The sequence below is a fragment of the Haliotis rufescens genome, unplaced genomic scaffold (assembly GCF_023055435.1).
Source record: "Haliotis rufescens isolate VD_foot unplaced genomic scaffold, xgHalRufe1.0.p SCAF_8, whole genome shotgun sequence".
Lineage (NCBI taxonomy): Eukaryota > Metazoa > Mollusca > Gastropoda > Lepetellida > Haliotidae > Haliotis > Haliotis rufescens.
Genome location: NW_025964372.1, coordinates 41,890,111 through 41,913,915, shown reverse-complemented (window position 1 = coordinate 41,913,915; position 23,805 = coordinate 41,890,111). Strand labels below are relative to the sequence as shown.

The 23,805-nt window shown below is 39.4% G+C and overlaps 2 long non-coding RNA genes across 2 annotated transcripts; one reads left to right on the top strand and one right to left on the bottom strand.

The window, feature by feature from the left end:
- Window positions 1–9,516: 9,516 nt before the first annotated feature.
- LOC125376914 lies at window positions 9,517–10,662 on the top strand. The gene is made up of 3 exons (XR_007219375.1): window positions 9,517–9,826; window positions 10,200–10,260; window positions 10,583–10,662. It is a non-coding gene; the product is annotated as an uncharacterized LOC125376914 (long non-coding RNA).
- A 7,718-nt stretch (window positions 10,663–18,380) lies between these two features.
- Window positions 18,381–22,248, bottom strand: LOC125376913. Its single transcript, XR_007219374.1, has 2 exons — window positions 21,988–22,248; window positions 18,381–20,966 (listed from the first exon to the last, which is right to left on the bottom strand). It is a non-coding gene; the product is annotated as an uncharacterized LOC125376913 (long non-coding RNA).
- Between the last annotated feature and the right edge of the window lie 1,557 nt (window positions 22,249–23,805).

Below are 23,805 nucleotides of genomic sequence, written 5' to 3'. Positions count from 1 at the left end.
ACACACACACACACACCATACCACACCACACTACACCACACACACCACACACCACACACCACACACACACACACACACACGTCGATATATGAGCGCAATAATCTTGGACGCGACGTCATACCCCATTTCAGCTCACCTCAAGTATAACAAATACATTTGCATAACGTTAGTTGTATCTAACACATGTCCTCAGCGCGTGCCATTTGAGATCACTTGTTATAATTAAATTTCACTTTATTCAATCCAACACCATCAGTTGAACCTTTACAACCTGGGGATATCCCATTCCGAGACACACTTTTCTCTGCTTTACCATATGAATGTATAACTCATCGAGGTACATGTATTGACAGCAAGTCAGAAAGCTTCACCCTGACTCAGTATACCTTCATATTGGTGATACCACTGATGACCAACTGCCAGTGCCCGTAATCTTGGAATCACCTTTGATTCAACAATGGCCATGGACACTCATATTTCACTAACCAGCAGAGCATGCTACCATAGCATCTATAACATCAGTAGAGTCCGCCATCTACTTGATACTCCAACAGTTAAATTGTTGATGCAATGTCTAGTGACATCCAAACTGGATTACTGCAATGCATTGTATGCTAATCTTCCCATGAAAGCCATATCAAAGCTACAACGCATTCCGAACTCTGCAGCTAGATGCATCTCTAAAGTTCCAAGATCCAATCATATCAGTCCTGTCCTCAAAGCACTACATTTGCTTCCAGTCTCCTTTCGTATAAACTATAAGATATGTATCATCACTCACGACTGCCTCAACAATAGCGACTATCCAGACTATCTCAAAGATCTTATATCCCTGTACTCTCCGATCCTCTGGTGATACTGTATCAGCCTCTGTCAACTTCTGCTATGTCTGACCGTGCCTTCTCCTTTTTTCAGTGCACAGTTATAGAACTCTTTGCCTTTGAATCTGAGAAACTCTGCTTCTAAGGAAACGTTTAAGGCTCTCCTCAAAACCCACTTCTTCACTTCAGCTTTTCAATAGATCTCCTGATTGTTGGCATATGTACATGTACATAGACATTACTTTTTAACTTTGTCACAGCGCCATTGAGCAACTGTCGATGGATATTAGGCGCTTTACAAATCAATTATTATTATTATTATTATTATTATTATTATTATTATGGTAATCTCTTCAGACAGTGATGCTGTTTTCTCTCTTGATAGTCTAGATGAATACCGATATTGCCAACCTAGACACGTTGTCATATGTCTATGAATGACTAGAACTATTAACTATGAATCCACAGGGTTTTCACATTTAATGCGACAATTGTGCCATCTGTCTTCACAAATGGGGTTCACTTTATCTAATGCTTCGTTTGGGTGTTTTACATCTCTTTAGCTTCTTCTTCTAATATATGTCACATATTATTAACATTATATCTTTGATCAATAATCCGCTTGTGCTAAGAATACAAAAATACACACCGTTGTGCTCTGTGTTATATACGCGTGGTAGAACTATTTGAAAAGATTGATAATTTGATTGAAATATTATTTAAACAACACTTTCGATAAAACAGCCTCGGCTTTAGAGCACATATAATACAGACGTAGTCGATCGTCAAGCCATTTAAGCAAACCAGTGTCCTGGTACACAAGAAATACCTTTTATTTGTAGATTGAACATTTCACTTCATTGGTCTGAAAACCCAAGACCTTCAAACAGACATATACTTGCCTGTAACAGGCCTGTCCAATATTCTAAATGTATAGTTTATTCAATCATCAATTCCTTAATATCTGACACTTGTTCTGATGCTCACTTCGCCTGTGTAACGTGGGTACGATATCGTAAACATATAAAATTGAGTTTATCTGGGATAATGGGACATTGTCGTATACAATAACCATTTTACACATTCCTCTTTGCAACCTGCACAGTCAGTTGATAATGATGAAGTTTGAGCAGATTTTCTTTTATAAATACGAAAAAGGATTCTTTTGCTTTTGTCTACACATGCTCCATCAGTCTTTGCGGGATGTTTCGGGAGTAGATGTGAAGTGATTGAACTGCTTCCCATGCACATCGACATCAATCAAGCAGAAGACGGTTCAATCAGACTATTAGTTTCAAGGACGTTCTTTGTTATGTACTCATATCTCAGTGAGATATCATTTGTATCTATTCTGGCGGAAGTCAATTGTACCCGACGTATTGATCACTGCCTGATTATCTTATGCACTATCGACAATTAAACCAGTTAAAGAGTTTTATTGAACACTTATATGATTAGACATGTGAATGTATATAACAACGTATCATATCATTTCCTCAATATCCCAATCCAGATCATTGCTCATATTTGCCCTCATTTCTTCTTCAACTTTTCAAATGAATGTAGCACGTTAAAATGTATACACCCCGCTACTGACATATGTAATTCATAGTATATCATTTCTGTATCAGCACAGCAACATAATTGTTCCTACGTACTGTGATCAACTTGAGTATGACACTATATAAACAACCAACCTTCCCGCAAAGCCCTGACACAATGTGTACATTCCGGTATGAACAGTTCCTCCAGCGACATGTATTTATAGCCTTGTTCGGATTTTCGGATCAAGGATTTTTATCGTAATCGATCGGTTTAAACAAGGTTCACTTTTAATGTATCATATACCAGTGTCAGATTCCTGCACATACCGATTTATACATATCGTTTTCCTTGGTAATATTGCTTTGAGCCTATAATATTATGTGCAAACCCCTGAAGACATTAGGTCGGATGATATCTGAATGTGTATACTATTAGTTGGCTATTTTAGTATTTATTCAGTTATTGTCCGTAACATAGACTGAAGACAGAAGCATTTGTAATCGTAACCTCGAAGGAAATGTGATGGGATGTATTTAATGGTTCTTGTATACTGTGTATTGCTGATAAGGAAAATGAGGACGACAGGCTCATCTACACCTGAGCTGATGAAGGAGACGAATGAACAAGTGAACTGAATACACCAAGTAGTGAAATGGTAGCTATAAAAGGAATCAGCTCATTTTGGTTGAATCTAGGGGTCAATATCTCTGGATGAATTAAAAGTATTAAACCAGGTTTATGACAAATATTATCGAAGTAAACACAACCTTTAATAATCCCAATCACCATTTCCACTCCTTAGCCTAAATATAATAATCGTTTGTGGCACGCAGAGCCTTATTTAATCAATACCAATTTCAGTGAGTGGTTCAGTTTAACCCTGCTTACATTCCAGCAATCACGGCGAGAGACACATGACGTCACACATTGTCCCCATGATGGGAATTTTAACTGGATCTTCGTTGTGTTGAGCCAACGCGTCAACCACTTGGATAACACACCATGACAATATCAAATTACAATCTGATTTCACTGAACATAAGGTAACATAAACAGGTTTATTATTTGCTGCACCTGAACAAGACAGATGGCCAAGAAAGGACAAATATCGATATGGCTTGTTGAATACTCTACAAGAAGACAGACATGAGATCACTATTTCTCTATTATTTGTAACGACGTTTCAGGACTACTTCTTGTCCCTTCACCTGCATCATCACCGGCCTATTTTACCCATACCCATCAGCCTGATATGAAATCCTAAAATCCGAACTCCGCGATCTGCGATCCGAAAATCGGTTGCAAGTTGACTGTAGCATATGCCTGTGACTGACAATGTACCACACCACATCTCATCAACAAGTAGGCGAATCCCCTTATGCTAGTCCGATATATAAGGCCCGTCAGTACATTTGAAACTATCAGATTGTGTCAGCTGGCTGTGGGATACACATGTGTGAAGTAGAGGCATAATTACAGACAGCATGGGTAATATTGTTTCATGCTGGCCAATATCCCGATATCAGGTGGGTCAAGATGTTATGTATACTTGAGGCATATTTCACGTGCTTTCCCTATTCGAACATAAGCGTGTCAATGTTTATAATGCGTGTGTACATGTTTAAGTGAATTTGTCAATGCATTGTCTTGTTTATATCATGGAAGATTATCCTTGTTGTTTTATTGCTATGATGGCGTAGCTATCAATCGTGTTTGAAACTGTGTTTATTCGATTCCAGAGGCTGTCCAACACAGAGAACTCGATAAACTGCCAAAATGAACCCAATCTGACAGAGAGAGTTACATGTACGTTAAATTACATTGTTTGTTATTTTGTTTGCTTGTTTTTTGTTTGTTTTTTGTTTAACGTCGCACGCAGCAATATTCCAGCTATATGACGGTGGTCTGTAAATAATCGAATCTGGACCAGACAATCCACTGATTGACATCATGAGTATCGATTTACGCAATTGGGATACAATAACATGCATCAACCATGTCAGCGAGCCTGACCATCCGATCCCGCTAGTCGCCTCTTATGACAAGCATAGTCATCCTTTAGTTCTTTATTTAAACAATCTGTTTGTCTTATAATTCTATTTTAGGAAGTTTAGTTCTATGTGTACCCCATTAATTTCTTTTTAAATTACTGTATGTATGTATCGTATTTTTCTTTGTTTAGTGAAATAATTTGGATTAATGAAAGCGAACCGAATGTTGTTACATCATCTATCAAACAAAATGTACACAAGTAAATTGGTAGTTTATTGTGAGTTTAATGTTGTAGTGCCAACACACTGGAATCATGCATATGCTGTAAATGACGAGATGTTGGATACTCCAGTATCTGGAAGAGATCTCAGTCTTGTTGCAAGTCACATCGGGATCGGGTTCGAGTCTGTTGGCATCGAACTTGGACTTACTCTCGTGGTTATCGAACAAGTCACGTTTGCACACCCTTATTCACTATACATGCAGGTTGTGCACATGCTTACAAAGTGGAAGGAGAAGAACGGGAGAACTGCAACCAGCCTGGTCCTTGTCAGAGCACTGTGGAGATGCAATGACAGGTGCACCATTGAGTGGGAGGACATTCTCAACATCCTTCAGGGACCGTCCACTGTGTCTGTGTAATCATGTCGGAGAGATGTTTTCACCTGACACTGTCTTGCTTTACGCTGTGAATACACGAGTGGGTATATACGTAATGCTTCACTGAGTTTCCCCGACCACATACAGAGAAATCATGCCTACATTTATGTTTTCTCATATACGAGCGCTGCACTGAACACTCTTCTCATGTACAGTTATCATTGATTCATTGGGTTCCCGATTTGAAATATCGAGTCGAGATGCTAGGTTCACTGAGGCTTTTGTACATAAATTGGGATCCTGACTGATCTGATTGATTTTCTGTTTCCTCAAGTTGCACACTGAACACTCTTCATTTGAACATTATTTTATTTTCCGTTTGTAATACATTGTGATTTTATTTGTATGTGTTGAGAATAAATGCTTTTAATAAATAACTGTGATGCCTTTTGTAATAACTTGTCTTTCTGTCGCTTGTGATATTTGAGGAAGAACTAGCGAGGGATGATTACATGCGCCCTAAACGTGATCCGTAATCCGAAAATCCGGAGACATAATTGCGTCTCACAATATGATTTGATTTTACAGTGTCCCGTCACGATTGAACAGTCAAAATATTTGTGTTATGTTGTTCCAAATGAGCTGTTTCTCTGTTGTCTCTTATTTGGAACAATTTCACAAGGGTTTGCCGGTCGTAGAATCTTGCTGATTGATTATGGACGACAATCAGTGTTCTACTTTCTATAGTAGGTGTATTATAGTCCTGGTTGGAAGTTTGCAAATACTGGTTATGGGCGGTAGTGGTTCTCGGGTATGAAATCAAATAGAGATGATACCAGAAGTTCGCAAAAAGGTATTTTGTCCCACTGGTGGCACCCGTCACAGACAAGGAAATGGCTATCCTATCCAGTCTTCTACACTTTTGCCATAAAACATTTGGACAATTAGTGACTGCATTCATATCTATGCACCATTGCAACAGAGTTGTAGGGATGACAAATCTAGTTGTTTCGAACATCCGATTTTATGTATTCAATAATATGCTCCCCTACATTCTACAAATATCTTGACAAAGTATTCGAATGACAAACATACAAGTCATATTCTCAATAATAGAGAAGCCTGAAACACTGTCACTTTTTTATGCATAGAAAAGATGAAATAGTGATGAAAAGTATATGAATGGATCACTGGAAATCAGTGATGACACCAGGTATTCCACAGAATGATTAGCATGTAATGCTCTACCAGAAGCACCCGCCACACTCATAAAATTCATAAAAGATGTAAGCTGTTTGATGTTGCCAAATGCCGCCACCAGCAATACTCCTGACATATCACAGTGGCCTGTAAAGTATCGAGTCTCGACCAAAGAATCCAGGGATCACTATCATGAGCAATGATTCACGTCGTCGGGTTACCACTTCACGCTGTCAACCAAGTCAAAAAGCATGACCACCCGATCCATTTAAGTAAGTGGGTAAGAAGGTGTGAAATCTCCATGTAAAGGTCATAGTATGGGATAGAATTGAAAATCACTTTGATAGGCAGCATGTCATATTTCGTAAAAAAATCTACCTAATTTCCTACTTCTGGAATGACTTGATCAGGCCTATGATGCCGAACCTTGATTTAAGTTTAGCTTAGTTGTAAGAAAAATGTGTGTTTCCAGGAAATTTAATGATATGCACATGCGTTTAAGTACATAAGCAACAGGGAAATGTAGATGACATGAGTTGAAGCTGAAGGCATATTATTCCACGTGACATTCACTTTGAAACATCACTAGAACGAGATGTTTGTATAGTTTGTCCCATTTCTACACTAATGTATGTCACATATGCATTTTATCCCTTGGGTTCAATAACATTGTCAAAAGCGGGAGTTTAAGATGTTACTTCATGTAAAATACCTGCACTCTAACTATGAAAACCATTGAAATGAAATACTATTTACTTTGTACCTTTTCGACAAAACAATCTCAGCTTCAGGGTATAGGACAGAAGTAGTCGAGACCCGGTACAAGAGACGACAAGAACGTTTACTTGTCGGCGGCGATTGTGACGTAGCTAGTCCGAAAATCCGACACAGTCAATCAGAGATTCTCCGTTCCAACTGGATTTATTCACGTATCTATTCAAAAATATCAATGCATTTCAGAATAGTTATTCAATTGTCAGTTATTTAATAATAACACATGTCAAAATTCCATAAAAAAAATATCAATGCATTTCAAAATAGTTATTCAATTGTCAGTTATTTAAGATCCGACACATGCTCTGCAATAACCAATGCGCACTTCAGCGCCGTTACCTCAGTACCATATCTAAAACATATTATGTTGAGTCTATTTGGCTAATGTGACATTGGTGTATACTGTAACCATTTTTCGATATTTCTCTTTGTAACCAGTACATTTAATTGAACAGGACGATATATTTGCAGATATTCCTTTATTATTACCCAGATATTCCTTTGTAACCAGTACATTTAATTGAACAGGAGGAAAATATTAGAAGATATTCCTTGATTATTACCCATGTCGCTTTTATCAAAACTTGATGTATAGAAAATAGATGTGAGATGATTCAACTGCTGTACGTACACATCGAGGTCAATTAAACAGTAGAAGGTTCCGCTTTCGCAATCAGTTCAAGTGATTTTCTTCGCTATGTTGTTATATCCCATTGAGCTCTCAACGCAAAATGACCTGCTAATGTGTATAAGTTCATATCATATTATGTACTATTGAAAAGCAAACACATTCACGTGTATTGGTGCACGAGACGATTTACTTTGGTTAACAGCATGCTTGTCTCATTTCTCCTGTGTGCCAATCCACACCACCACTATTTTTCCTCTTATGCAGCTATTCATGCTTTCACGCCCATTAAGTATTTCCTGGATATGAAAACATGTGATCCTTTTCAAATTTCAGTTTTGCGAAGGAAACATTCTGCAGAAACATCTTCATGAAAAGTTTGAAGTTGTTGTTTGTCTTTTGTTCGTTCAAACACACACACAAACACGAACAGACGAACACACACACACACACAAACACGAACACACACACACACACACACTCACATACTCACTCACACACACATACACACAGAAACACTATTTTATCTGTATGTATGCCAAATGCCGATACCAGCAATACCCGAGTCTCGACCAAAGAATCCAGGGATCACTATCATGAGCAATGATTCACGTCGTCGGGTTACTACGCCACGCTGTCAACCAAGTCACCAAGCATGACCATCCGATCCATTTAAGGAAGTGAGTAAGGATGTGTGAAATCTCCCTGTAAAGGTCATAGTAATTATAAGGGATAGAATTGCAAATGACTTTGACAGGTAGCATGTCATATTTCGTAAAAAAATTACCTTATTTCCTATTTCTGGGATGACTTGATCAGGCCTGTGATGCTGAATCTTGATTGAATTTAAGCTTAGTTGTAAGAAAAATGTGTCTTTCCAGGACATTTGAATGATATGCACATGCGTTTAAGTACATAAGCAACAGGGAAATGTAGATGACATAAGTCGAAGCTGAAGGCATATTGGTCCACGTGACATTCACTTTGAAACATCACTAGAACGAGATGTTTGTATAGTTTGTACTATTTCTACACTAATGTACGTCACATAATACTAACATTATATCCAGGAACACTAACGTGGATGTTAAGTGCTTTTTACCCCCTGGGTCAATAACATTGTCAAAAGGGGGAGTTTAAAATTTTACTCATGTAAAATACCTACAATATAATTATGAAAACAACTAAAATGAAATACTACTCATGCTGTACTTTTCGATAAAAAAAAAGTATAGGACAGGCGTAGTCGATCGGCAAGTCAATCAAGAGGCGACAAGAACGTTTACTTGTCTTGTGACTTAGCTAGTCCGAAAATCCGACACAGTCATTTAGAGATTCTCTGTTTCAACTGGATTTATTCACATGTCCATTCAAAAATATCAATGCATTTCAGACTAGTTATTCAATTGTCAGTTATTTAATAATAACACTTCATCAACTGTAACGTTAGTATCATATCTAAAACATAATATATTGAGTCTATTTGGGATAATGTGACATTGTTGTACACTATAGCCATTTTCTATATTCCTCTTTGTAACCAGTACATTCAATTCAACAGGATGAGAGTATAGCAGATATTCCTTTCTTATCACGCATGTCACTTTAATCACAACTTGATGTGTAGGTAGTTGATGTGAGATGATTCAACTGCTGTCTGTACAGCCTTCACAATCAGTTCAAGTGAAGCTCTTCGCTATGTTGTTATATCCCACTGAGCTCTCAATGCGAACTGACTCATCACACACACACACACACACACACACACACACACACACACACACACACACACACACACACACACACACACACACACACACACACACACACACACACACACACACACACACAAAAAAAACACACCAAAAAACAACAACACAAAACCAAAAAAACACACACACACACACACAGCCTAAAGACGTTTCCGCTAACTAGTTGACATTGTGAAGTGAATGTACAACAAGTCGGATTTTCGGATTTATGATGTATAGCATGCATTACCTCTCAGTCTTCTTAGTTGCTACACCCTGGGAAAGACCTCGCGTTCTCGCGTCTTGCTTCAATAAACGCCCGTCGATAAACTCGCGGCCGCTTATCTGCAACAGTAATTTTTGTCGACAAGTTTAGGGAAATCCCCTTCACAAAGCCTACATATAAAGAGCAAGCGATTGAACGGACAGCAGATCAGTAAAGCAGAGGGTAAAACGTATGTACAGAGCCGACAATGGGGAATTATGTGTCATGCTGGTCCGGATTTGGGTATCGGGTAGGTGAACTTTAATTATTAGAAACTAACGAGCTCATTGTTTGCATGTCGATGTGCACGTTTGTGGTTGCATGGTCTTATACAGTCTGTCTTTATTTCTGTGTGTGTGTGTGTGTACGTGCGTGCGCGCGTGCGTGTGTGCGTGTGTGTGTGCGTGTATGCGTGTGTGTGTGTGTGTGTGTGTGTGCGTGCGTGCGTGCGTGCGTGCGTGCGTGCGTGTGTGTGTGTGTGTGTGTGTGTGTGTGTGTGTGTGTGTGTGTGTGTGTGTGTGTGTGTGTGTGTGTGTATGACAGCACGAAAAGTATATATGACATAAGCTTGCAACATTTAATTTTATACATGACATGTGATGGTATAAACATCTCCCTTCCAGAGACTTCACCAGCCACACACCCAGATGATCCGTTCATATAATCCATTGGTCACATTGACAGGTTCGTTTATTTAATGTCATTGAATATGTCCTTTTCATCTTGATCAATTTGATTATGTTAAATATGCAATATGAACGTCGCATAATATCTTAAGTACACATATGCTATACTGTAGACGTGGAGAGAATATGTATTCTCCTCTGCATATATTAAGATGTACTATGTCTCGCAACATACTTTCCGTATCTGTTCTGATTTGTAAGGTGTTTGTTAAAATGTAAGTTTGTAAAGACAAAAACAAAATTACTCAAAACGCAAACTCATCTATAATTTTCATTCACATTTTTTAAATCATAAAACGTGATGTTAATTTGTTTTGTAGGCCCTGTAAATGAGGAAAGACTGAGAATCCCTGTTTCTCAGAAAGGTGTCAGCTTGGTGGCAAATCATATTGGGATCGGGTTTGAATCTATTGGAATCGAACTTGGACTCAATCTTGTGGTGATCGAACAAGGCAAAGTTTCACACCCAACTTCACTTTATATGCAGACCTTACACATGCTCACCAAGTGGAAGGAGAGGAATGGCAGATCTGCCACTGGCCTTGTGCTCGTCAGAGCGTTGTGGAGATGCAGAGGTAGATGTACGCTCGAAATGGATGCCATACTAAACATTCTCCAATCACCATCGACTTAGTGTGTCATTCGTAGTGCACACCTAAAATAACAACAACACTGTCGACTCACTGCTCTAGTATATGTTAAGAATAGCGTACATGTTTGATATTTCCTTATGTTTCACGAATAAATGTTGCTTTAAAAAACTACAGGTTTTTTTGTTCATTTATACATTGCACATATGGATGTTTGAGTCTATGTTAGTCTACGTGGTGTTACTGGCAGTCTGATAGTAGTTCCAAGCGTCCCAGCTTATGCTACTGATGATGATCATGTGATTATACTACATTACATCTGCCCTGTGTATAATCCGGTGATGAATAAGGCACCAGTATCCTATGATTGCTGCAAGAGCTGACTGGAGCGAATCAGGTGGTCAGAGTTGGTCATTCAGCTGTGTTGGTGTCATCCGAACCCAACGGCGTCGTATGCTTTCAGATAAACCTTCATGTTGTTTGTAAGGGAGTTTCCTTCATCTCCATTACATTTAATACCACTTAGTTTTCATATATACCTCAGGGGGCAGCCTGTACTAAATGCCTGATGAGTAGTATAACATGAAGTCCGTATCCTACCTAGAACTAACTGCTTGTCTCAACCACAGTGTTATGAACTGATTTTGACAAACAAACGAAACGTCATATGCTATGTCGGATTGTCGGATTGTCTTGTTCACATCTTGCATGAACTATCTGCCATATAGCTGCCCGAAGTGTGTTTCGTTTCGTTTCGTTTTATTGCGTAGTGCCCACAGACAACCCCCATTTCAGACAAACCAGAATAGTCCCTAGTTCGATAGATAGATTAGTATCTGCAGTGAGAGTATGCAAAATTGCGTCATATTTTCGAATGAAATTGAAAAGTTCATTCACTCCGGAAACGACAGGAAAACATCTGACAATCTAACACTAATATCATCATTATTACTGGAGAAAGTGAGGAAAGTGCAGAAATCCTGCATACGTGTCAGTGTGCCTGTCCACTTTACCGGATTCCCATGATAGGAGACAATTAATTGATACACCATAACTTATATTGATTGATATACTGCTCAACATCAACATATTGTGTGTTATCCCACACGAATTTATGCTTTTCGAGTAAAATAAAACCTCATCACACATATATACAAAAGAAACAAATCATATATACGAGTTTTATTGGTAATGATATGGCTTCTCTCGTCTCAATACTATGATCAAACACGCTTTTACGGCGTCTGAAGTAGACAGCTTACTCCACGTGGTGTTGACATTGAGAAGATTTGATAAGCAGCCTATAACCACTGAGTATGAATGAAAATATCCCCCCCCCCCCCCCCCCCCCCCCGTTGTGACAACTATGTAACTCAATGACATGGCGATTCATAGCCGAAAATCCGGAAATCCGAAGTCCGTGATTTAGAGAAATGACAGCAATTTGTTGATTACATACGTCTGAGATTTACAGTGTGCCGGTAAATTGTACAAGGGAGTCCCCCCCCCCCCCCCCCCCCCCCCCATCAGTTATGCATGTATAAACTGGGCTGGCTACATTGTGTTAGCTGTGTCACAATATCACACGCTGCGGATTCGAAGATGGGAAAATGATCATGGGGAATATTAGATCATGCTTGTCAGGATTTAGATATCGGGTAGGCCTTCTTTATCAACTGCAGTACATGTGAAAGAGACGGCCATCACTGTGTGACACATATAAGGGTCATACTTCGTGTCATGCATGTTAAGTGTGGTGGGACATACTATCATATGTAAAGACATGACGCTACAGAAGTGTCTGAAATAAAATGTTAGGTCACCTACGTGTAGCATGCTGATAATACAGGCATAAGGTAAGGATGTGCTGGGATCAGAGAGGGACGACAGGGGTTGCATCATATGTTTCCTGTGCATGAATGTGTTCGAATGTGTGCACATGTATATGTGAATGCACGAATTTCTCAATATTGTTGGTGTTTGTACATATGAAAGACTGGTAAAGATGTGATTATTGTTATTTATACTGTTATATATTAACGGCTATCAAAAATGTTTAAAAGTCTACAACTTTTGAGTTCCACACACCAAGGAATGTGTCGGAGTCTTTTGCTCTTTCCCGAGAATTGGCACGAAAGATAACCCATCCTTCCATATTAACCACCACTGACCGGCACAGAGCGGTACAATGATTTCATTTGTGTTCAGCGTTTTCTTTTGCTTTTACTGAAGTTGAACACATTGAACACATGCTTATGATGTGCGTTTAGTCGAGATCTATTCCAATTACAGAAAGGGTTTTATTTAAAGATGACGTAATTGAAGAATTCCATGAGGTCAAGTACGTGTGTTTCCAAATGTCATTCCTTTACAATGCCACACACCAACTGATGATAAGCTGGTATTGAGAAAGGAACAAATGTCATATATAGTAACAGGATATATATATCGTTTCTTCACCTCGTGTGTGATATGATATGCGACGTTGACTGTAACCTACATGTAACAAATGTAGTAGAATTATAATTCTGTGTAGCTGACGATGGGTGGGTGCTTAGGTTTGGTCTGTGCAACGAAATTTATCTTTCCTGAGCGACTGAATAATAACATCAGCGAATCGAAGATTACATTTTCTGCATGCTACGTTTCACACTAATTATATAAGATACCGTCAGCATGCATGATTTACTGTCATCTGGGCTTCAGATCTAGAGCTACACATTTTATCTGCCCTAGCTTAACATACATGTTCAGTTGTTTCACAGATATTCTACATATCAACAGCAATAGAAACGCTGTAGTGCAGCTCTGGCTGGAGACCACATTATAACAATTATCATCCCAGAGAGACATTAAAGTTGAGCAACTGCTAATTATCCATCCGTCCTTCGAAACGACTAGTCACTCTGCCTCATATGTACACGGGGAAGAGAGAATGAGTGAAGGTGTAATGTTTACGCAGCTTTTAGCAATATTTTAGCAATATCACGGCGGTGGGCACCAGAAATGGGCTTCACACATTGAACCCATGTGAGGATTCGAACCCGGGTCTAAGGCGTGACGAGCGAACACTGTAACCACTGGACTACCCTACCGCCCCTCACGGGGAAGAATGGGCAAGTGATAACTAATTGGGTTCTTCTGTCATTAGCCATCTGAAATTCTGGAAACTGAAATTGATGTAACGAACGAACTGTTAATAGAAATGTTGTTGATCATCACATTACCTGCGTTTGAAAGATGTTTTACAAGGCGTAGGAACAAAGAAAGTCAACGATTAGAATGTATGTGACATTATTGTCAACAAAATTCATGATACGTGGACCTTGCAGTGGATATTTGGAAGAGGTATGATAGTGTGTCCGTCTGTCCGTGTGGACGACTTGACTACAGCTGAAGAAGATCCAATCATAATTATAGTCCAATCATGGACATTTTCGTATTGCTGACACGTCTAACATCAAGTTCTGATCCATTCTATGGTCATGATTTCTAGATACTTATTTAGATTGAGACCTATTATCCTTTTTAAAAGACTATTTTTGGGACAATATTCCCATGTCTATTGTCTTCGTTGCAAGACTAACATATAAGTCATGACACCTTGAAAGGGCTGGCTTGGTTATTGACTCAACAGGCTCTCTTATCTACATGTGTAAGAGGCATACTGAACCGCATGTTGCGTTTGTGACCACACGCCAATTATCGACACTGCTGTGATGTTATTTCTTTATTATTGTTGGTCATAGTATTTGACAACAAACTTTAAATGCACGATAAGAGGTATAACCCCCACATAGGTCTATTATAATCTCTTTTACATACACACCATTTTGCCAAACTCCGCCTTTATATCAGTTTTGAAATCCGAGAATCCGAAATTCCTAAATCTTTGGTTGAAGCTATTGCGAGAGAGAGTGAGACGTTGTGTCCCCTCTCGTGCCGGGGCATCCCGCTGTGCTCACATATAGCTTAGAGGTTTTGATTTAGTCATACCAGTTGGAACACACAGAGTGGTGAACGTCAGTGTCATACATGTATAGGCAGCATGGGGAACATTGCCTCGTGCTTCTCTGGACTTCAGTGGCAGGTACGTCTTGATAACGCCCTTTTAGATATGTTCATTAAGGTGCAATAATGGTAGTAACATATGTACACATCATTTAACACTACACGTGTGGCATTCTGTATATATGCTTAATAGTGGATATAAGGTAACGAACATACGGTTCAAAGTCTTTATATACTCACTCCTGTTCCGCCAGACATTGTCTCTGTTTATCATTCCATATTCAGTGTTATTGTGTGGAAGTTTATCATCCCATATTAAGTGTTATAGTGGGGAAGTTTGATCCCACCTGAAGAATAATACTGTATTTGAGTTCAACGCCTTTCAGGAAATACTACAGCATATCATCTCAACACACAACTGATAGTGTGTGTTTTTCGTTCTAGAGAATGCACCAGTCAAGCAAAGAGCTGATCGAGTATAACATCCAACAGATCATAAGCAGAGGTGCGTTTACTATAACTGCCCATTAAATTGATAATTTTGTGCGACATTCTTTATCATAATTTGAAGATTTCATTTCAGAAATTTGGTAATATATGCCATGTGTTCAGCATAAACTTTCAACTTATTTTAATCGTTATTATGATGACATATATGTATATGGGAGGATATGTGCAACTTCTTTTTCTGTCAATTTGTATTGCTTATTTCGAATATCGATGAGCATTGGAGATAAATAAAGGTTAATTCGATACCACATGTCAATCACACAAAACAGAAAGAAACCTGTTGATGTGAGCCTTTGTAGTAGAATTGGTGTTTCATCAAGTAATACAGATTTCTGTGTAGGTTCAACACGCTGTGTGAATGAGAGACTGAAGACTCCTGTAACTCCACGAGATCTCGGACTTGTTGCGAGACATATCGGGATAGGATTTGAGCACGTCGGGATTGAACTTGGGCTCAGCGTTGTGGCTATTCAACAGGGCAGAGTTGCACACCCATCTTCAATGTATATGCAGATCTTGATTATGCTCACTAAATGGAAGCAGTGGAATGGCAGTTCGGCCACCTATCTGGACCTGGTCAAAGCACTATGGACATGTAAAGAGAGATGCACGATCGAATGGGAGGACATTCTCAACATCCTGCAGTGACGGCCCTCCTTGTCAGTGTAATTGCACCTCGGTCGGAGAAATATTACAAGAAATGAAACTTTGTTTTTATCATTTCGAACATGACTATCGTCATGCCTTTTAACCTTCTTCAGAGATATTGTAATCTCACCTCTACTTTACAGCGATCAGTAAACAGGGGGCATATCACCAGTCATCATGTTTGGGAAATAAATATATTTATCAAATCACTGTTTCTTTGTGTTCTCTGCATTTGCAAGTTTACCCTAAGAACTCGTGGAGTCAGATTGTACCAATGGCGGCTCCTACACGTGGAGTCAGATTGTACCAATGGCGGCTCCTACCGTTGGGCAGGACATGCGTGCACTTTCACAAAGACGTGGTGTCATCAGTGATTATCAGTTATCCATTCCTATAGTTTTCCCCCCTATTTTGCCTTTTACGCCCAATGGAATGTGTTTCGGTAGATAATCAAGACTGGTTATTCTCTGGCGTTGTATTTTTATTAAGTTTAGAATGCTACGGATTGGGGCTTACATGGGAAATATCTCCCGGAAATAATGAAAGTTCATAGTGATGCTTTTAATAAAGTCAGAATCGTAAAATGGAGTCGGCTTACAACAGCGATTTCTTGTGATTATGCAAAGGGTTTTGTCGCTCTTATCCATACAAACATCTCTGACGAATTCGAATACCTCCACCTCACAGTGATAGTGATAAATTACTCAGAAATTCACAAACTTTCTAAATTGAATTGAATAAAAAACTGATTATTCAAGTCAGTAATCAGAACATATTCGTAATTCGTAATTCGATCACAGTGCTATACAACCTTCATATTGTACATCGTTTCAAATATTCAAACCGTCCCTCTGTTTATATCACTAGAAATAGCATAAGTAAGCATATACGTTTTCTCTCCCTTTCACACAACCTGAACAATAGGTTACAGGTACAATGGTTGTGGTGATCAAAAGATCAAAGTTTCATGTACATGAAATGAAGAACAAATTTGCTTCATGGTATGATTTAAAACAGGAAAATACTATTTACATTTTGGAAAATGAGTTCAACACAAAACACAACATTTAAAGCCGTTTAAAAATCAGTGCACTTCATATCATTATACCTTTTGTCATTATTACGTACATTTGCCACATTCAGAAAACAAAGCCATTTTAGCCCAGTACGAACAGCTACAGGTGATGCTTCTATTGACAATACGCCTGTAAGCATTTTACCCACAGTATCCAGGTCTCGTCAGGATAACTTCCGTACTTTTCAAATGCTGACGTAATATCTGAAAACAGAGTTGCCTCCCTTTGACCAGCTACCGTAAACGTGGTATGCATTATTCAACCCTATCTATCCCTGACATTGTCTACAATTGACTTTGTTGACTGGATACAAGACGGGATAATGTTTGTAACGGCGTTGGTAGTACAGCTTGCGATAACATGTAATTGAAATGAAATCTTGATAATTTGAGATCGGCAAGGGACAATCACCATGTTTCGTCAATGACGGGTGTGAGTGGGGCTGAATCTAATTTCCTTTCTAATTAAATCTCCAGAGTGTGTGAGTGAGTGAGTTGGGTTCAACGCTGCTTTTAACAGTATTCCAGTTATATCACGGCGTGTCAGCTTAATGTGAGAGGAAAGCCCGAAGTGATGCAGGTCTCAGACGTTTACCACTTCGGTGAAACCCAACAGCACGGGTATGGTGCTGACAAACCTAGAAACATAATCTAGGCGCACCGGGATTCGAACCCACAATCACAGGTTTCTGGCGTGCCCAAGGGACGCAACTCTGCACAGCAAAAGGCGGCGCCTTAGACGACTGGGCCACTCGTGCCCCGAAAATCTTCAGACCTGACTTCACAAACAATATTCAGTATACGTTTGCCGAGCATAAATAAGCAGGCATTTTATTTATTTTTTCCCCTTAATTGTTTCATTCTCTGTAGAGGTGAGGCAAGGCAAAATGAGGTTTGAGGTTTAACGTTGCGTTCAAGAAAATTGCACTTATATGAAGTGACGTGCATGCACGCGTGTGTGTACATGTATGTGTGTCTTCTCATGTCGTTTTTACAGAACAAGCCACTGATACACCATGGCGAAGTTTTAACATGAACACCTCACTCTGACACAGTATACTGACCTCAAATTGACCAGTCTTATCCCCTTAATGCTGAGCGCCAGGCGGGGTAACAAGAGCACCACAATTAAACGTTACTGGGCAGATATTCTCTCCCTTTACGCAGATGCTTAAGGAAGTTCAGGCGTGGTATACATACCCTCACTATACAATTACACAGACATTCCAAAGATAATGATGCTTTAACATCGATGTGTCCTTTCTGCAAATATAACCAAGAAAATGAATACCATGTTTTATTGATATGTCCAGTATATGAGGATATAAGAATCAAATACCTGCCTGACTATTATTACACGAATCCATCACAAAGAAAATCTGTACAGTTAATGAACAGCAAAAATAGCCATATTCTTCTCAGACTTGTGTGTGTTTATAAGATATTTGAAAGAAGGATAATACATTGAATATAAATAAAACTGTGTACACCATATTTAGCTACAATCTAATCAGTATACAAGTGTTGCTTCACGAGGAATTGTTTTACAACAAAATGTCATTGTGCTATTGGCCTCATGGCCACACATACGAAATAAGTCTGTCTGATACTCTACCCATACGACAATGGAGGCGGTCTAGCCCACTTTATTTCAGAGCAAGGTATTTACAAATGCAATGGTGTATGATGACAATTCTAGAAGGCTGTCTACCTGTATACATATTCAGATATATACTCATAAAGGAACAATCGGACCCAATTGCCTCGAACTCCTGGGGACCAAAGAAATAGTTCGACTTATCCGAACTATTTGAATTCGACCTGGATCTTGATAAGTTTTACCTTTTAACTTTGGGGACTGTAAATTGAACTCAAAACACCCATGTCCAGCATTCAGGTAACAATACTATAAATATGGTAAGATGTTGGACTGTGATTTCGCCTGGACTCGTGGAATCGGCACATCCGAGTTCAAGACATCGGGGTTCGACTGTATATGTACGTCTGCATAATTGGATAAGGATTTTCATATATTTGTCACATGAATGAAACTGGTGACATTTTAGAAATTAAAATTAATCGCCTCTGTATGTTTAAATTGTATGGCACAGTGTTACGAGGGGATTTCCGAATTAAAACGCGAAGGTTAACTTAGAAAACGGTTCAAACTATATTGCCAAATCAGTAAATCAGCACAAAATATAAATGAATAAAAAACAACTTCTATTGAAAAACATAATTGTAGGTCTACAGTCACAAAGGGGTTATACAATGGGTCAACTATGGGCAATACATAACAGGCCACTTAACTAATGCAGCACTAACAAGAGTTATCTGATGATAAAAGTATATAAATTACACCATGAATGTTAGTACAATAGTGTTATTAGAATAGTGCTTCCAACATCTTTCGTTCCTTAGATACGTTTTCAGATACAATGTTTGTAATAAAAACGATATCTTACGGGGATTCGTTCAGTGATCTATCACATAATATGTCACATACGAATATGTCAGATATCATGGAAGAATGTAAAACTGGTTGGTTTTCCCCATGACTATAAAGTCTGTATTTGTTTAAGGGACACAGCTCAAAGTATTCTATTTGATCTTAGCATTTTCATGTTTGCCAAGACATCATGGAAATTAATAGGATAAATTGCTTTGAAATAAAACAGTCATTATATTCCTGAATATGAGGTCACCGTGAACATACTTTAAAGTCTATATTGCATGTACAACAGGTTACATGGCTTCGTATTGGGAGTGAGACTTCACTACTCTGACACTGGAAATGGTGCAGAAACAAATCAAAGTGACAATACCGACTATGATAGAAAGACAACCACGTGTTCCTGCAAGTACATATTTTACACAGCGACATGTAGCTGCATTGTGTACGTCAAGCTGTACTCACTCCCACTAATTTCAACAAAATACTTTGCTTTAATAAAGTTCGGAACACACTGAAATCTGCATATGTCCAGTTATAAACATTTGTAAGAAACTGTTTTGTAATCTTCTCAACATTAAAGTTAGCCATGTTCCTAGAATTTGTAACGTACAATGTTTTTTTTATGGAATCGAGATGCATACAGAAACGTCAAAACTTCATCGACACAAATCACTCCCACGGGGGTACGGGTGGCCCAGTCGTCTAAGGCGCCGCGATTCGCTGTGCAGAGTTGCGTCCCTTGGGCACAACAGATACCTATGATTGTCCAGGTTCTCACAGATTGTGTTTCTAGGTTTGTCAGCACCATACGCGTGCTCTTGGGTTTCACAAATAACTCGTTATTTTCTGCAAACCGAATTCGGACGACTGACCCCTAATGGAGGTTGTAAAACTGTATATGTATACTGTAACATTGGACACATCATAATAACAATGATAACTCCTTTCTAGACCACTTTTAGAGCTGCAGCAGCTCTATCTTTTCCCCAGACTCAGTGTAGTGAATGATGGTATTCTCAGAATTACTAGTGGTATCTGAACTAGGCAATGTGTCACCAACTACTGGAGCATGGACATAGGTGGGAACATGACTTGAGATTCCATATATGGTTTCTGATCTTTGATTGCGTGAACGTATCTCCATGCGTGCAGGATCTGTAAGGAGGTTGTTAAGATTTCCGTCTATATGATATGGTTGGGATGACTGCAAGGCGATCTCTTCCATAACACTTTGTCTGTCTGTGGAAACTGCTTGTCCCAGTTGACTCGGAACATAAACCCCTGGCAATTCTACTGATGTGTGGTTCACGGGACACGTTGATGTTGGTGGTGTGGATGTAAGCCAACCGCCATTGTTATAGCTTCCGTGTGGAACTGACGATGATTTCATAAGAAACTGGCCATCGGTTGTCACCCTGAAACAATACCACATGCACTTGACACAACATTTCAGAGAAAATAGGACTTAATCAAAATAGTGATGCTATTGTGACATATAATACAAAATCAAGATGTAAAAGCCTCCAGCGCTTACGAATTCGTATCTAATGAAAAAGACTCCAAACTAAATGGAAGCCCCATTTACTCATGAACGTAAACCACTGAATCATTCAATATTATACACAGTGGAGCCTAATTAATTTCAAATATTGGTTAACATAATTTCAGTGTTTTGGCAAAGTCCCCATTGACATATGTAGCCCATGGAAAATAAGGTTCCACTTGGAACAAATAGCAATAGAGTTCATTTCATCACAATGCATTTCTACAAGGTCCCCAAAACAACATACTTAAAGTCCCAAGCAATCCCAGTTTGGGAAATATGTCTAATTTACATAATCCAATATGGCAACCAACTGTCAATAGTATTTTCCTTATTTCAGATGAGGTTCAATGTTTTGATGAAAAACAGCTTGTGTTGTGTTGCAAAATAGCCATATTATGTTTCTAAAAATATATTCATAACTATTGATCGTTTTCGACTATTGACAAATCTACAAAACATCAAGATGGCCGGCAATTTCAAGATGGCCGACACATTTCCTAAATATGAGTTTAGAATGTTGAAGCTTTTATATCTGAAACAGTGTGCTGGGACTAATATGCATAAAACTTGTCACACTAACTGACTGGCCCAAAATTCCAAGATGACCTCCAAGACATGGACAGACATGGAATATCAATACACTGTTGGTCTCTCATGACATATTTGATTTATTGATTTGGGACTTTTAGAATGTTCTTTGGGGGGCCTTGTAGAAATGCTCTGTCCATATTCTTAGATAAATGATAGATATTTTGATAAATCTCTGATGGTACTGTCCTCTTCGAGGTCTCATATGGTTTCGTGAGATTTCAAAACTGTTCTGCAAAACAGCGTATACAATATATGTGTTTGGGCTGTCAACTCAAGCATGATTTCCACATTGCTCTCACCTATCTTAAATTGTACCATGGTTGGTTGTCAGGTCATGTAAAGTTGTTGCCTCAGTTATAATCCTTGCAATATCATCGTAATGTTGTGCCTCTGCTTTTTGTAAAGCAGTTTCTTCTTTATCGTCTTTCTCATAAACATTTGCCTTGTTCTGTAATAACACCTCCACAACCTCCCTGTGTCCTTGCAAGGTTGCATCATGTAGAGGTGTGCAGCCTTCCTTATCTTTCTCATCCACATTTGCCTTGTTCTGTAATAACACCTCCACAACCTTCCAATGTCCCTGCTGGGCTGCATCATGTAGAGGTGTGCTCCCTTCCTTATCTTTCTCATCCACATTTGCCTTGTTCTGTAATAACACCTCCACAACCTCCCTATGTCCCTGCCAGGCTGCATCATGTAGAGGTGTGCGGCCTTCCTTATCTTTCTCATCCACATTTGCCTTGTTCTCTAATAACACCTCCACAACCTCCCTATGTCCCTGCCAGGCTGCATCATGTAGAGGTGTGCGGCCTTCCTTATCTTTCTCATCCACATTTGCCTTGTTCTCTAATAACACCTCCACAACCTCCCTATGTCCCTGCCAGGCTGCATCATGTAGAGGTGTGCGGCCTTCCTTATCTTTCTCATCCATATTTGCCTTGTTCTGTAATAACACCTCCACAACCTCCCTATGTCCCTGGGAGGCTGCACGATGTAGAGGTGTGCGGCCTTCCTTATCTTTCTCATCCATATTTGCCTTGTTCTGTAATAACACCTCCACAACCTCCCTATGTCCTTGCCAGGCTGCATCATGTAGAGGTGTGCGGCCTTCCTTATCTTTCTCATCCACATTTGCCTTGTTTTGTAATAACACCTCCACAACCTCCCTATGTCCCTGGTCGGCTGCGAGATGTAGAGGTGTGCTGCCGCCTTGATGTTTCTCATCTACATTTGCCTTGTTCTGTAATAACATCTCCACAAGCTCCCTATGTCCATGGTAGGCTGCAAGATGTAGAGGTGTGTTGCCATCATTACGTTGTTCATCCACATTTGTCCTGTTCTGTAATAACACCTCCACAACCTCCCTATGACCGTGGTAGCCTGCAAGATGTAGAGATGTGTTGCCATCATTACTTTTTTCATCCACATTTGTCCTGTTCTGTAATAACACCTCCACAACCTCCCTATGCCCCTGCCAGGCTGCAAGATGTAGAGGTGTGTTGCCATCATTACGTTTTTCATCCACATTTGCCTTGTTCTGTAATAAAACCTCAACAACCTCCCTTTGTCCCTGGTAGGCTGCATCATGTAGAGGTGTGCTGCCATCATTACGTTTCAAATCCTTATTTGCCTTGTTCTGTAATAACACCTCCACAACCTTCCTATGTCCCTGGGAGGCTGCACGATGTAGAGGTGTGCGGCCTTTCTTATCTTTCTCATCCACATTTGTCTTGTTCTGTAATAACACCTCCACAACCTCCCTATGTCCCTGGTAGGCACCGTCATGTAGAGGTGTGCCGCCATCATTCTGTTTCTCATTCACATTTGCCTTGTTCTGTAATAACACCTCCACAATCTCCCTTTGTCCCTGCCAGGCTGCACGATGTAGAGGTGTGCCGCCATCATTACGTTTCTCGTCCACATTTGCCTTGTTCTGTAATAACACCTCCACAACCTCCCTTTGTCCCTGGTAGGCTGCATTATGTAGAGGTGTGCCGCCATCATTCTGTTTCTCATTCACATTTGCCTTGTTCTGTAATAACACCTCCACAACCTCCCTATGTCTCTGCCAGGCTGCACGATGTAGAGGTGTGCCGTTATCATCACGTTTCTCATCC